This window comes from Simochromis diagramma, unplaced genomic scaffold (assembly GCF_900408965.1).
Source record: "Simochromis diagramma unplaced genomic scaffold, fSimDia1.1 OVJJ01000574.1, whole genome shotgun sequence".
Classification (NCBI taxonomy): domain Eukaryota; kingdom Metazoa; phylum Chordata; class Actinopteri; order Cichliformes; family Cichlidae; genus Simochromis; species Simochromis diagramma.
The window spans coordinates 35,708-51,305 of NW_024387392.1; the positions used below are offsets into that span (position 1 = coordinate 35,708).

At 40.8% G+C, this 15,598-nt stretch overlaps 2 long non-coding RNA genes across 3 annotated transcripts; both read left to right on the top strand.

The window, feature by feature from the left end:
• The first annotated feature begins 7,465 nt into the window (after positions 1-7,465).
• LOC120720278 lies at positions 7,466-10,428 on the top strand. The gene is made up of 3 exons (XR_005692859.1): positions 7,466-7,649; positions 7,762-7,849; positions 9,980-10,428. It is a non-coding gene; the product is annotated as an uncharacterized LOC120720278 (long non-coding RNA).
• A 2,752-nt stretch (positions 10,429-13,180) lies between these two features.
• On the top strand, positions 13,181-15,179 carry LOC120720276. 2 transcript variants are annotated; one of them, XR_005692858.1, is made up of 3 exons: positions 13,181-13,233; positions 14,216-14,307; positions 15,025-15,179. It is a non-coding gene; the product is annotated as an uncharacterized LOC120720276 (long non-coding RNA). The 2 variants fall into 2 exon arrangements; XR_005692857.1 differs by lacking the exon at positions 13,181-13,233 and having other exon boundaries at positions 13,876-14,307.
• The last annotated feature ends 419 nt before the right edge of the window (positions 15,180-15,598 follow it).

Below are 15,598 nucleotides of genomic sequence, written 5' to 3' on the forward strand. Positions count from 1 at the left end.
GTGGCGTTATTTGTGTCTGATCTGTGATGAAGCTTCTGCTGTGGATATGTGTTATCTCCTTAATGCTGGGCTTACACTGTGCGATTTTTGCCCCATTTGCGCGTCCGCAGCTTCTCACACTGCGCACGCGCAAACACATAAATGTCGGTGGAAAAAGACGGAGCATCTGGACACAAGCGATGGAGGCACTTGTAGAACTTTGGAAAGCTCATCCGAGCCTTTTCGATGTGGCCTCACAAAATAATCACGACCACAACAACCGTGAAAATAGTTGGATTGCTGCTCAATCACAGCTGCCTGATCAATGTTTTTCATTAGCAATTCAGCAAAGTTGATGGCGGCGGTGTGTCTGTGTGAGTGAAAGATAGAGAGGGAGAGAGTGACAGATTTTCTGTTATAACCAAGGGTGTAGATTTGGCATGGACGGAAGGGAAATGTCCCCACCAATATTCAGCTTTTATTGAATTGTCCCCACCAATAATTTGATCTCTGCGAGTAAAGAAATCAAACCCAATAGAAAGAAAAATCGATCTGTCAACGTCTCCTTCACCCAGCGGTACAGAAAGAGTTGAATTACGTTCTCTACTGGCGTCCTACGTCATGTGACAAATATGGCCAATGTGATTGGCTGTGCCCTTCAGGGAGCTCTGTTTAGTTTTAGCATAACGTGTTTTGGAAACTAACTGCACAGCAGGCAGCACTATTAGTTCTCTCAGTCTCAGAGCAGCATTTCTAATTTTGATTGAAACTGTCAGAGAAAACAGCAGCTTTGAGCAGCCCGGATATTAGTTTACAGAGGCTGTTAAAATTATATATCTAACATTAAAATGTTGGTGACACAATAATTTCATCCTAATGGCACTGGCATATTCATAGGGTTAATTTTTGAGACAAATATTATGAGGTAGTCATGATGTTGCAAATATTCCACCTTGTAGTGCAGTTTCACAAAGTGTTTTAAAAATGCACTCACCCTACAAACATTACTGATGAGTCAAAATCTGCACAAAGTGACAGAAACACTGAAGCAGCTCCACATTTTATTCTTATTGTCATGTTCGTCCTATTTGTCAGGTGACAGAAGAACCAACACAGAGCTCAGAGAGTAATGGTGACACAAGATCACAGGTGGAACTGGATGATGACTTGTTGGTTCATGACTGTATTTGAAGCACATGTGTGGCTGCATGTATGTGGAATGTCTCACTGTTATTCATCAGGTGACAGAGGCAGCTCTGCCATGTTGTAGCTCAGACAGAGGTGAAGAGGCGAGGTCACAGGTGACTGACTGATGTTATGGTGCTATAGATTAACTAGTATTTATTATCATGACAATTGTCAGGCTGCTGATGTAAATTGTTTCATTAGTGTATATTGGACAAAGAATCTGTATTGACATGTCTCACTTTTTATATGGCACAAATCAATGTGTTATTTTATCAGGTGGCAATATGTCCTAGTGCAGTCAGAGGGGAGGAGCCAGGGCCAAAGGTGAGGCACATCAAGCACAGAATAATAATACTTTTAATCTGAGGATAAAACGCATGTACTGAGGCTGAAAGAAGCTTCAGTGCTCTCAGAAGACTAAAAACATGACTAAGGTCAACAATGACTCAAATGAGATTAAACAATGCTGCTGTATGTCCACCAGGAGAGACTGGACAGTATAGATGTAAAACCAATATGCCAGCAGTTTATCTCAGTTAACGAGAGGAGCAGGCATGTGTTTGGCTGCTTCACATTGAGTTGTTGTGTGGGACACCAGTGGTCCATGTCTGTTGCTGTAACAGTGGTTCATGTTTGGAATAAGAAATCTCAGCTCACTGAGTTGATCGGGGCAATAGTGCCTAAAATGTTGCATAATTTTGCTGAGAGATCTTTTACTTTGTGGTAATCTTAGACGAGTAGTTTTATGGACAAAACCCAGCAGGTCATTCAGTGTTCCCTTAGTGCTAATGTGTCAGAGATGTTGGTGTAGTATAACTGAAGTAATGTTGTTAAGTCCTTAAAGTCATATTCTTTTATTGTCATGACTCTATTTGAAGCTATTTTTATGTTTGTATGATACCTGGTTTATATGGAATATGGCTGAAGTAAACTAAAGCCTAAAATACTTAGTCAGTCATTTGTTTAATAGTAATTTAACATTATATAATTCACATGTAAAAATATGAATTGTAATTCGGTTTAAAAGCATGTAGAATAGCATATGTAGGCAAGTATATTTCTCCTTTTTTTCTATCAAGAAGCAAAGACAAAAAGGGGGAAAAAAAGAAACAGGGCAGAGTTCGATGGTTGAATCATCCGTCCCCACCAATGCCAAAACCAAATCTACACCCTTGTTCTGGCACATTAGCTTTAGCACACACATGTACATACAGTGACATTTTATACCTTCTCCAGAATACTGTATATACTATGGCCACAAGTTTGCATCATGATTCTTATCCAGAGTCCTCTCCTTATTATTTACTCCTGGTGCTATAAGTAATAAGAATAAGTAATAAATATAAAATATATTTATGATCATTATTATCAGCATTGTTTATTTGTATAGCAATTTAAGAACACACCAGGCAGACCAAAGTGCTGAACAACACAGATCAAAACAACTAGCTAAATTAAAAATACAATGAAATTAATAAAAAAATGTGTCAGAGTTAAAAGCCAGTGAATAAAAATAGATTTTCAATCTGGACTTAAAGACCTGCACTGATGATGCTTGTCTAATATGGAGGGGAAGGTTATTCCTAAGCATCGGAGCCACAGTTGAGAACGTTCTGGCAAGATCTGAGAACTGCTGTTCACAAACGCTGTCCATCTAATCTGACTGAGCTGGAGCTGTTTTGCAAAGAAGAATGGGCAAAGATTTCAGTCTGTAGATGTGCAAAGCTGGTAGAGACAGACCTAAAAGACTGGCAGCTGTAATTGCAGCAAAAGCTGGTTCTACAAAGTATTGACTCAGGGGGGCTGAATAATTACACACATCCCACTTTTCAGTTATTTATTTTTATAAAATGTTTGGAATCATGAATGGTTTTCGTTCCACTTCTCACGTGTACACCACTTTGTGTTGGTCTTTCATGTGGAATTCCAATAAAATTGATTCATGTTTGTGGCTGTAATGTGACAAAATGTGGAAAAGTTCAAGGGGGCCGAATATTTTTGCAAGCCACTGTAACAGTGCTGTTGCTGTGGTAATTTTATGTGATTTACCTTGCAGAGACTGGTACAGCTGTGGTCTACCCAGCAGTGAGAGATGACGATGTCTGTTATGGACAAACAGAACAAGGAGGCCCAGGTACAACTGCTCTTTATCTTGGGACAAAGCCAAAAACTATTGATGTTTTGCATGAGGAAAGATTTGTTGCATTGATTTGTGAAACATAGGACTCAGATGCAGGACGGTAGAGGTTAAAAAAAAAGAAGTCAAAAACATCCAAATCTAAAAATTGAATTTAGTCCAAGAAAAGAAAAGTAAAATCTAAAAATCACAAAAGAAATAAAAAATATACACTTGTCACCAGATAGAAGGGAAGGTTATTTATTTATTTTTCCATCAATCCATCCATCCATTTTCTTTCGCTTATCAGGGTCTGGGTCGTGGATGGAACAGCCTGGGACCAGTAAGGTGTTCCCAGGAGACACCTCACCCAGGAGACATCCTTGTTAGATGCTTAAACCAAGCATCGACATCACTGAAACCACAGCACCAATCTGTCTCGCGCTCACTTCTACCCTTTCTTATGAACAAGACTTGGGTGAGTAACTCATCCCTGACCTGAAGTGGGCTCTTCACCCTTTTCTGGCTTAGGACCATGGCCAATTCACATATTTGGTGGAGTGAGCTGGAGACCAACATCTTATGAAGCCAACAGAACCGCATCATTTGCAAAAAGCAGAGAAAAAATTCTAAGACCACCCAAGTGGAAGCCTTCTGCCACTTGGCAGAAATGGCTAGGAATTCTGTCCATAAAAATAATGAAGAGAACTGGTGAAAAGAACAGCCCTTAGGGAATGAGTCTGTCTTATACAGCCCTAGCTCTTGTATAGCTTGTTGTATAAGGATCGAACGGCCCACAGCAATGAGCCAGACACCTCATACTCCCGAAGCACCTCCCATAGAACACCCAAAGGGACATGATCAATCAAACGTCTTCTCCAAGTCCACAAAACACATATAGATGTGTCCAAAAGTTGAATCTGTTCACCTGGGCCCTGAATTTTCTCACTTCTCCAGTGAGAACACGACACAAGCTGCTGGATTCTGGACTTCCATGTAACTCCAGAACGTGCAGACACCGGTCAGATTTGACTAAACTGACCAAGATTAACAAAAAGCCATGAGCACTGAGCAGCAGGGCTTTAAGGGGCTCTGCAAAGAGGTCTGACACAGTTTACGTGACACTGTTTTGAATTGTGATTCAAATGTTACTGTTATGTAATGTGAAGATGAATCTCCCTCTGATTCCTCAAAGCGCTGTGATTTCATCATTATTTCTTTTGTACAACAAGATCAGGATTTTACATAAATATGCTGATGACTCTGTGATCATGTGACTTCTTCAGGGTCTGAAATCTGTGATTTTTTTACTTTTTAAATTACATGAGTAATTTAAAAAAAGCCAGGAGAAAAAATCTAAATGAACACATGACACAAACAAGACCATAAATATAAGAACCAAGACGTTAAACTGAAGTCTGAAGCTGACAGGGAGCCAAAGCAGAAGCTTTGAAAGATTCATAAAAACATCGCAGCAGCATATTGGACAGAATTAATAGATTTTTTTTTAGTCAAACAAGAAAACTGATAATAGTCAATAATCCAAGGACAGCACATGAAAGCACAGACGAGGATCTTCTGAGACACAACAGCTTCACATTGTTCTCATTTGTTGCTGCTGATAGTTTAGCCTGAGTTTCCTGCCCGTGTGTTTGCTGTCAGTGTTACAAATCCTGAGGCTGTCTGTTCAGTCAGTGAAACACCAAACACAGATCAAGCTTCTTCCATAAGCCACACAGAGGAAATACTGAAGCAAACACAGACATGGAGGCACAGAAACACCAAGAAAACCAAAGGATCACCACAGAGAGAAGAACATAACAGAATCAAAGTGAAACTACAAACATTCAGAATAACAATGAGTCCAAAGTGCGAAGAGGTCTGATGTTCCAACAGTGTTCAGGCTGAGAATTATTAACTGCGATGCTCCAGTTTGAGCTAATGGTGGCAGTGCTGTCTCACTGTTATACAGGAGATAACAAGTGAGAGCATCACGAAAACACAGATATTTTATTACGTCTTTGTGACGTCATGACAACGTCAGCCTGATGTCTGGTTGGTTTTTCAGTTTTTTAGTTGGTGTCATCAGGTTTGTTCTACACGGTGGATGCTGTATCTTATAACACTGCCATGATGTTTACTGTGAGTCTGGAGGTTTGGTTATAGTGAACCTGCCTCCTGATGTTTATCACATATTCACAGCAGAAGCTTCATCACAGATCAGACACAAATAACACCACGATGTTTGGTTACACTGAGCAGGCAGCTGTTACACTGTGACCGTCACCGGGTCACGTGGGCCTGTTAGTTCACCAAACAGTGGAGATTTCCGAGGTTCTTGAATGCACCACAAACAGCGCAAAATCCGAGTGAGCCGCTGAAAGTCAGATCTGCGCTGCTGCACTCTGCTGTTTGTCCTTGTCTTCGTCTCTGCAGGTGAGATTGAACTAAACTGAGGTTCTCTCTGAGATAACAAGAAGTACAGGAGGATTATTTTCATCTGGATTCAGTTTGTCTGTGTGTGAAGGAGACACGAGGCTGGGTGGACACTAGCTTTCTCTCACACATGATGTTCGCTTATTATCAGCACATGTTGTTGTTCTGTGGAAGCTAACATCTTGTAGTTTCTGACACTTTGCATGTTTAGCATGAGGCTAAAATTCCCCCTCAGTGGGTCACTGGTGACCTGGTGGATGTTCAGAGGTTCATTAAATCCAACATGACTAAAAACTCAAATGTCAAAGGAAATAAACAAAATATTTAAAGTCAATCATTCTGATCATAATTGTACTTTGACCTTTAACCTCTCTGCTCTGTGTTGTTTCCTCTTTCAGACCAGAAAAACATCACAGCGGAGTCTGGACAGAATGTCACTCTCCCATGTCGAGCTCTAAATAATAATCCCATCAGTGTTGTAAAATGGAGCAGAGCTGACCTGAGAGATGAATATGTGCTTTTGTACGAGGGTGAGCGATTTTAAACAGATGACCAGCATCCATCTTTTAAGAACCGGGTGGATCTGCAGGACAAAGAGATGAAGGATGGAGACGTGTCCTTGATTCTGAAGGATGTGACAACTAACAATTAATGATGCTGGAACATACGAATGTCATGTCTACATGGGAAGAGACTCATGGGAGCTCATCAGCATCATCTCCCTGACTGTTGTTGTTCCTCCAGGTGAGTGAGTAGAGTTGAGTGTGTGTGTGATCAGAGGTGAAGCTGCTTCCTGGTTGTTGATGTGTGTTTGTTGTATGGATGAGCTGGTGGATGTCAGAGGTAGACAGATGTTTCTCCAGCTGTTGTCTTTGTGGCTGGTAGTCTAGAGTTGTAGAGCAGCATTGTTTGGTTAGAGCAGAAACAAAGACATTTATGAATCCGTCTCTTCTTCTCTTGCTCTCTAACTCGTCTGTAAACATGTGTGGGGAAACTCAATGTTAAAGCCTACAGCTGGAGGGGGAGGGGAGGGGTGAAGCTGGTGGTTGTGAGTCTGTGAAAGTGAATCCTGCCGGTGCCATAGCTGCTGAAAACGTACTTAGTGCAGACACAAAACGTCCATCAGCTTCAAAGTGTGTCAGAAAAATGTCCACATGATGACTGATGGATGAGAGAGGTCCCATTGTTGTTGTTGTGCACAAATCATTGAACAACACAAACACTTAGAGCTGCTTTCAGTGCTGCCTGTTTTGTTACTGCACACATTTCTGATGGTCCTACAGTCCAACGTAGCAAACATCTACTGAAGCCTCTTCTTAGAGACCAAAGGTTGGATCAGAGCGAGCAGCTGAAAGGACACGTCTATGAATGCAGTCAGAGACTTTCTCACAACCTCACACTTCATCTGATCACATTTACACTCAGGCTTAAACTCATGCTTTCTGTTAGTCACTGAAAATAGAAACAGACTCACACTGGTTCTTAAAGAAATCAATATTAAAATTAATATATAATCAGATCGTCATTTTCAACAATATGGATACCATCATGTCATGTTTGGCTCCTACAGTTGAGACAGTGTGTGAATGGGTGGATGACTGGATATGTAAAGCGCTTTGGGGTCCTTAGGGACTAGTAAAGCGCTATATAAATACAGGCCATTTACCATTACACAACTTCACAGACACACAGCCCCTCCCCTCACTAACAGCTGGATCACTGTCACAGGTGACACACTCACCTGTCTGTGTTTCCGCAGGTTTCAACATTCACAATGTGACGACAACTTAATGACTGTTTTGCTTTATTTTAGACAAACACACCATTGTTCTTCTCTCTGTGCTGTTGCCCATTGGGTCAGTCTATGTTGTGGTTCTACTGGTGTTACTGGTTCTGCTGGTGAGACTATGTGTTTACAGGAAACTTGAAGGTTTTTACATATTCAGTCTTATTCATTGTGGTATTTTGTTTCCATTCTGTGGTCATAATTTGGTCTATTTAGATTCCTAAATCATAAAAGTGTTTACTTCAACTCATTTCAGCAGATGGAGAAGATGACATCACCAGTGTCATCACATACAATGTTGTGAAATCATCAACAACCTCCAGTCAAACACATCAGAAATAGAGGTTTGTGTGTTTTCCTTTTCCCTATTACCTGCAATGCTCCAGTTTGACCTCATGGTGGCAGTGCTGTCTCACTGTTGTAATGGCTACACTCAGACTACAGGAGAGAACAAGAGGGCTCTACTAAAACATGTTTTATCATGTGTTTGCGACATCATGCTGATGTCAGCCTGATGACATCATCAGGTTTTATAGATCACGTGCTGATGTCAGCAGTGTTAATATGTAAATCTAGTGCAGTATATTCATCTTTGTGTCAGTGTGAAGTCACATAATGTTGCACTGAAAAAATAATATTTTGAAAAGCTCAAACAAAGAAAGTGTTCATGTCCTCCAATGACTAATATATTGTTTTAATGTTTGGAGATGGAAACGAAAGCTTTGTCCTCATTCGTGTGACCTTGACCTTTGTATTTATTATATTTACTCACATGATTGGAGCAGAACTGGAAATCTTTGGCTTCTATAACCTGTAAAACTTCAGATTTTAAGATGTTTTCATGCAGTGTGTGATTTTGTGACACTTTATAGCGTCATTGTGACATCGTATAGAAAAAATAAACTGTGTGTTGTTCAGCTCTCTTTGTGTCCTTTCATATCAGATATTAAACTCCACATGGTTTCTTTACATTAATTTTGAAAGTCAACTTTGACCTTTGGCCCTAACAACAAAGGTCTACACTGCTAACACACAGAGAGACAACATGCCAGTGGTTGTGTGTTTGTTGTCACGGCAGCAGCAGCCATCAGTGACACCAGCACACAAAAGCAACACAACAGCAGGTTCAAACACTCAAAGAGCTGCGTTACATTTGAATGTGTGACTGGTTGCTGAGCTGTTTGATGTTATGTGTCAGAGTTCAGCTTCACATGTTTGAAATAATAACACATTTCTGGGAGCAATAATGACAGAATAAGGAACAGGACAGACGATGACGACCTTCTTCTGTTGGACATGCGCACATCAGTTATATGCATTGATCCAGTGCTGCTTCACAAGTACACACACACAACAGGAAGCGGTTACTGCTTACAGATGAAGGTTATGTGGAGTTAACATCTGATTTACTGTTGACTGGTTTCATCTGTGAAAACAAATGAACAAACTTCTTTTGGCTCTCGGAGGAGGCGGACGCACTTTTTCTCCTCTCCCTTATCTTCCCTGCTTATATCCTTGTCTAGTCTCGTGTTTTTTTTGTATTACTTTCCCTGGAACACTCTCTCAGTCTGTTTCAAAGAACAGCTGTCAAATTCTCATGAGTTGTTGCAAAAGAAAAATTCTCATGAGTTGTTGCAAAAGAAAAATTACTATCATAATCTGGCTACCCCTTCGGCGCCAGCCGTGGGCTCAAGGCTGGAGCTGAACAAAAACACCCTGATAACGACTGTGTTTAGTCTGTTCCTTCCCATTCCTTGCAAGGCCACCTGGGTTGGCTGGAAGACCGTTTACTTAGCCTGGCAGGGCGAAGGACACTGTCTCAGCTGAACTATGGACACGCACACACATACATATACTGATACTGATAAGCACTCACTGACGCATCACCCTCCCTACCCCGGATCCAACGCCACCTCCAACGCTTACCTCCCCTCTGATGTGGCCATCGGGTCAGTTGGAGGCGCAGTCGAACATTGCAGCGGTCCCAGATCAGATGTACACACTGGAACTCTTTCCCATGTTGCTGTCTGTGTTTATTGTGCTATGGTGTGTTGATATCTGTGCATTCCTGTATTACCCTTTTGTGTTACACATTTCAATGTTTTTTTCCTCGTTACCTAGCCTGATCTGTCTCCCCAATGTGATGTTTGTGTATTGTATGTACGGTCGGCAAGGTCTGTCATCTCGGTTGTGGGCAAAAGACCTGCAACTGACAAATAAAGGCTATCTCATCTCATCTCATCATCAAATCAAATGAAATGAATTGAAGAAAAGCTGTCAGACTTTATCTGACACAATATAAAGAAAAAAAATCACCTCCATCACAAAGAGGAAGTGTACTCAGTTACTGCCCTGTACTTTCATTACAGTCATGTGATTTCCAGGAAGTGCTGCAGCGCTGCATGCTCTCTCCCTGTAGACCATTTTCCGCTGCTCGTCTTTCATTAGTTTTATTTCTGCTTTGTTATGTTAAGATTTATGAGCGAGCAGAGTGAGGAATGGGGTTTTGACACACCAGCGTTCCCCATTCTGGGGCTGGAGGCTGGGAGAAGGACTCCAGCCATCTGGTTGGGTTCACTCCTGGTGGCTGCTTGGCTGCCCGGTGAGCACTTATTATTATTTATTATTTACTGTTATTTATGCATATGTTGGTAGTTGCTGTGGTTTGCCTACTGTGTTATTTTTTTCTCTTGCCTTCTCCTTCTGTTAACTTTCTCCCTTATGTTACCACCCGGCTCAAAAGCTGCAACATAAATAAGGAGACGAACACCAGAATTTCAGTGAAAAGAGGTTTTATCTTAAAATGCAAAGCAAGTTGGCTAAAACAGCTGGTATCACCCAGCAATGTTCCCTCCAAGCTGCGCACGTGCGCAATTGCGCACTGTTGGCACGGTCTCTGCTCACAGAAAATCTGCGTAGCGCACAAAAAAAAATCTAACCTGAATTGAAATTAAAATTAAAACTTTAACAAATTCTGTTTTGCAGTGTTAGTCAGTGAGTGACTGGCTGCTCCTGCATGGGATTAGAACGATGCCACCTTATCCCATAGTCCAGCCATTAATGTGATTCACATTCGTGTATACGCAGCCAATCAACGTTGTTGACAGGCTATGACAGCGTCCTTATGTGTTTTAGCGAGCAAAGCGGCGTGACTGATGTGGAGTGAAGCCACGTTAATGACAACGTGTACAACAATTGGAGATGTGAGCAGGACAGACGAACAATTGACGAAGTGTTATACTGTAATGGTCAACTTGGGAACCTAAATCTGTTTGGCATCTTTTGGCCTTCAGACAACAATTTAGATTCTTACACTGCTGAACAGGGAAAAATATGCAGATTTATGAAATGTGTCCATAAAATCAAATCAAATCAAAATTTATTTATATAGCACATATTAAAACAACAGTGTTGACCATAGTGCTTCACAGTCAGTAAAAGCATGAGACAGTTAAAACAAACAATAAAAGAGGACAACAAACAATAGGTAACAACACAACAAGCTAGACCAGCCAAGTAGACAGAATCAAAAGCCAAAGTAAAAAAATAAGTTTTAAGACGTGATTTAAAAGACTGGATAGACTCGGCAGTACGAATATGAACAGGGAGGTTATTCCAGAGTCTAGGTGCCACAGATGCAAAGGCCCGGTCACCTCTCGACTTCATTCGAGTCCTAGGTTGTGCTAGGAGCCTGTGATTGGACGATCTAAGTGCTCTGTTGGGATTGTATGAGTGGAGTAGTTCAGAAAGATAGCTGGGCGCTAAATTATTCAGAATATTAAAAAGCTGAAAATGTGTTTCACACACACCTCATAGACATCTGTGAGCAGGTCTCATAGTCTGTGAGTTTGTTGTTTGGAATCTGTTTATTGCTGCGCCACATTTAGGGTCATATTAACTTTTCTGATAATAATCTGAGAGAAAGTGCTGAACTCCTCTTCTGAGCTGTTACAGGAACAGAGGTTGGCAGATGTGTCAGTGACAGAGTTACAGTTAGAGAGGTCAGTGAGCAGGATTTCTATCAGGATTCATGTCAGAGTTATTATAATGATGTCTGTTGGTTCACACTCACGGCTGCTTTGGACTGATTCCAGCTCAAAGAGCATCAACATGTTTTCATGTTTCCATCATGATGAGGAGCAGAAACTCTGAGGATTCTCCTGAACTGACTACAGTAAGTCATCCCACAGCTTCTGCTTTATATTCTACATATTATTCAGTAAATTATAGATTATTACTGATAATCAGACACTTCTGTAGTTCATCTGTAGTTAAGTAGAAATGAAGTCAAAGTGAAAAGGACTCTGAAAAGTAGTCAGAGGTTAAAGTGGGTGTGGCCAACACGTTCTCACTCCCAACTCATCAAACGTGTGACGCATGGTCAGGCTCCCTCTGCTTCACTTATGGACGCGCAGGGTACCTGTCACTACCCGATCCGTACCGGAAACCCGATCGGTACCCCGCATGCGCGAAAGGTTTCTACTTCCGGTCGTAGCGTTTTACGATAGTTATGGGTCAGAGTATCTGTTAAAATGTTAAGAATAACAAGTATATCTTAAAATGTTTGCAATAATGAAGCATTTCAGTACAATGTAGACAAAAACGAAAAATGAAAAGAAAGTTACGGATCAGGACTCTCCGATCCTTACTGCGCATGTGTAAAGTCTGACCGTACAAATCGGGTCTACCCGATCCGTACCGCGCATGTGCAGATGTTTTCTTCTTCTTCTGTTCGTTTAATGGCAGTTTACTCCCCAGTGTACGAGGATACCGCCACGTGCTGACCGAGCGAATAAACCCTATTATAAACTGAATTATCGTCATTACAAACGTGTGTTAAATCTGATTTAGCGATAGTCGAGTGTGTTTATGCTTGTCTGTGAGGAGAGGATTGTTGGAATAGTGATGATAATGTCCGCTATCACTGTCAATTGTCAGTAAACACTTCATCTGGCTGATGAATCTACACGTGAGATATTACAAAGTCTGCATTATTAACTCTGTAATTAGGCGCCATTCTTCTTATTTTACGGCGCTGTTGCTCAATCGGGGGACGCTCTCTGTTGAGGAGAAAAGCATGAATTTCTTTGTATACGGATTATCCATTGTTTAAATGTCCCGGGCAGTCGAAAGGAAGGCAGAGCTGTTGAGAAATGCTAGGAGCTAACTGGGCGCTAACCGCATCATTCAAATATATTGAATGTCGCAAAGAGAGGAAGTGACGTAAGATTTGCGCATGCGGGGTACCGATCGGGTTTCCGGTACGGATCGGGTAGTGACAGTACCCCTCTCGTGTCGGGAATTGACGTGAAGGGTCCTCCGATTGAAGAGATTGCCGCGGAAGTGCCTTTTGTCCGTATATTTAGACATTTTCCAAATCACATTGTAGTGACGTATACAGAACACAATAAATTATATAATGTAAACAACTACCTGAAAAACAGGTAGAACAATACTTTTGTATGGTTTATTGCATTTATGGAGGGAGTGATGTATGCTGGGTAATGGCACAGCTAGCTACTGGGTGACTTTATTCACCCGCTTCGGCTGTTATCAGTCCATACAATGGGCGTTATTAGCACAAATCAGTCCCATAGATATGGGCCATCTCCTGCTAGATTGTTCAGAAGGTTGTTCTCATCCATCCAGATGGAGGATCACTAACAGGAGCGTGGAAGACTCCAGAATCCACTCTGGCTGCAATCCGGTGGATATGCAGTGTGTACAGGTAAGACCATTTAAACGGACAGCATTTATCGAATGACCATTAAAAGTCAGCGAGTGTCAGTAATGTTAATGTGGTTATGTTAGTAATACACCGAGTGCTAATATAACAGCTTTAAGATGCATTTGTAGATGTTATTACGTGTTTTACCGTCTTTATGGTGCTAGCTTAAAGTTACGGTGTAAACGTTAGCTTATATTGGAGTAAAGCTGTTACTGTTTAAACGATGTTAGCACAGAAATATTAGCTTCAGTGCATCTGTAATAAATATGTGCAAGTTTCAGTGCTTCATTTAAACTGTATGATACTTATACTGACCCAGGGTCAGTGTAAAATACAATCCCAGCTGTGTGAACAAAGCCTGGCTCCTTTAATCCTGCATGACAAACCTCAGGATGCAGGTTATTATTACTCTTTCCTGCTGGCACACCTGTCACACCTGAGAGTCAGCTAGAAACATACAGTGACGTGGACATCATGCAAAGACTGCCAGACTCTGTAATACTGCAAATGATCAGTGACTCAGGTTAACACTAAACTTTAAACGGTACCTCTGTGTCTCTGTGTGCTGAACATCTAGGATTGAGTCAGGCTGCATTGACTGTGGGACTTTAATGTGTTAAAAGCAGGTTGAAGACGGCTCAGAAACATTTGAAGATTAAAATTTAGCATTATGGCTGCTGGTGGTTTGTAAAGCCTCTACTCAGCTGTATTTTTGTTACTAATTTATGTTTGTTGTTGTTTAACACAGATTTCAGAAGAGCAAATATTCTTAATAGTTTAACTAGATTTCATTTGTCAGTGTGGGACTGCTGAGTCACCGGAAGAACTCATTTCATTCATTCTCCACATGATGTTCATATACAGAAATGTTTCACAGGAACTGATTTCTCCCAAAGGGTGAACTAGTGTGTTTCCATAGATTACCTCTGTATGAATGTACTTCTTAAATGAAGGCAAGTGTTTGTCCTTTTTTGTTCCTCAGGTACAGTACGTGATATCAAGGGCAGGCGGTCAACACTGGGGGTAGACAAGAAGCAGACGTACTTCCAAGAGGGAGCTGCAGTGAGGTCAGAGGTCAGAATCTGAAACAGCTCAGGTTTATATTTTAGAGGCTATAAAAAATCAAAATGTATTTATAAAGAAACCTTTAAATAATGGTCATAATTATGATTATTATAAGAAATATCAAATATTTAAGTGGATTTTCTGTTACACATATTGTGTTAGCCCTGCAATAAACTGGCAGCCTGCCTTTGTCCTGTATCAGCTGGGATAGGCTTCATCCTCCCGCGACCCTGAACTGGATACATTGTATTCCAATTATGTAATCTGATCATTTACAAACTCAAGGTATCCAATTAAAATGTAAGTAATAATTATAAAATGCAGAAATAAGTGTGACATGAATGTAAATGTGTGAGCTGACATAGAGGACAGCTACATGTAGTCTGAAAAACCTTTGTTGTCAAGTTTGCAGGTCTATCAGCACGAGACATTCTTACATAGAAGAGACATTAAAGTCTCTAACTCAGTGAAGCATTATTGGTCCCGTCTGTTTGGATAAATATAGTAAGTTGATGTTTGTCCATTTATTGACACATTTTCTTAAGTGCTTATCCAGTTCAGGATCACAGTGGAGCTGCAGCTGGATATGTTCACTAAATAAACTTTACAAAAGTTAACAATAAACCTGCATCCATGTACGTTGTTGTCCACAGGATGAGAAAATCAAACTGGAAGACTGTGGAACATGTTAATAAATGTATGTGTTTATGCCTGTGTCTTTCACAGGAGGCGCTGGAAGGTTTCCCTAATAGTTCCTGGTGAATCAAAGCAGAACCATAAAGGTTGCTGGACTGCATGATGGCCTTACCCCTGAGCAGTCATCCTGTTAAAGGAGGAACCAGTTAGAAGCTGTTTTCAAAGTAGCTGAGCAGATTTCATCTCAAGTAAGCGATTAACTGTTTGTTCGTCTGTTCTGCCACTTAAAGAGCATTTAAGGACGTGTTTCGAGTGTCCAGTTGAATTAATTCTACTGGCTCTCATGGTCATTTGTTATTATAGACATATTTTTCATCTTCATCCAGCTATTTAGTAAATTCTATCTATTTAGTAATATCCGTCAGCTATAAAATGTAATATAAATATAAAAATATCTAAATATCTCCTGCCCTTTATGTTTTAATGATGTAAGTCTGTTATCGTGTTACATTAGCATTCCTCACATATCAATGAGATGCTGTACAGTACAATCCTACTGACACAGCAGAGGGATAACGACGGCTATTCAACACGTTACACGACCACATTCGAGCTGCATGACGAATACACAAAAAAAGACGCTTTAGTTCACGTTGTCTGGTCC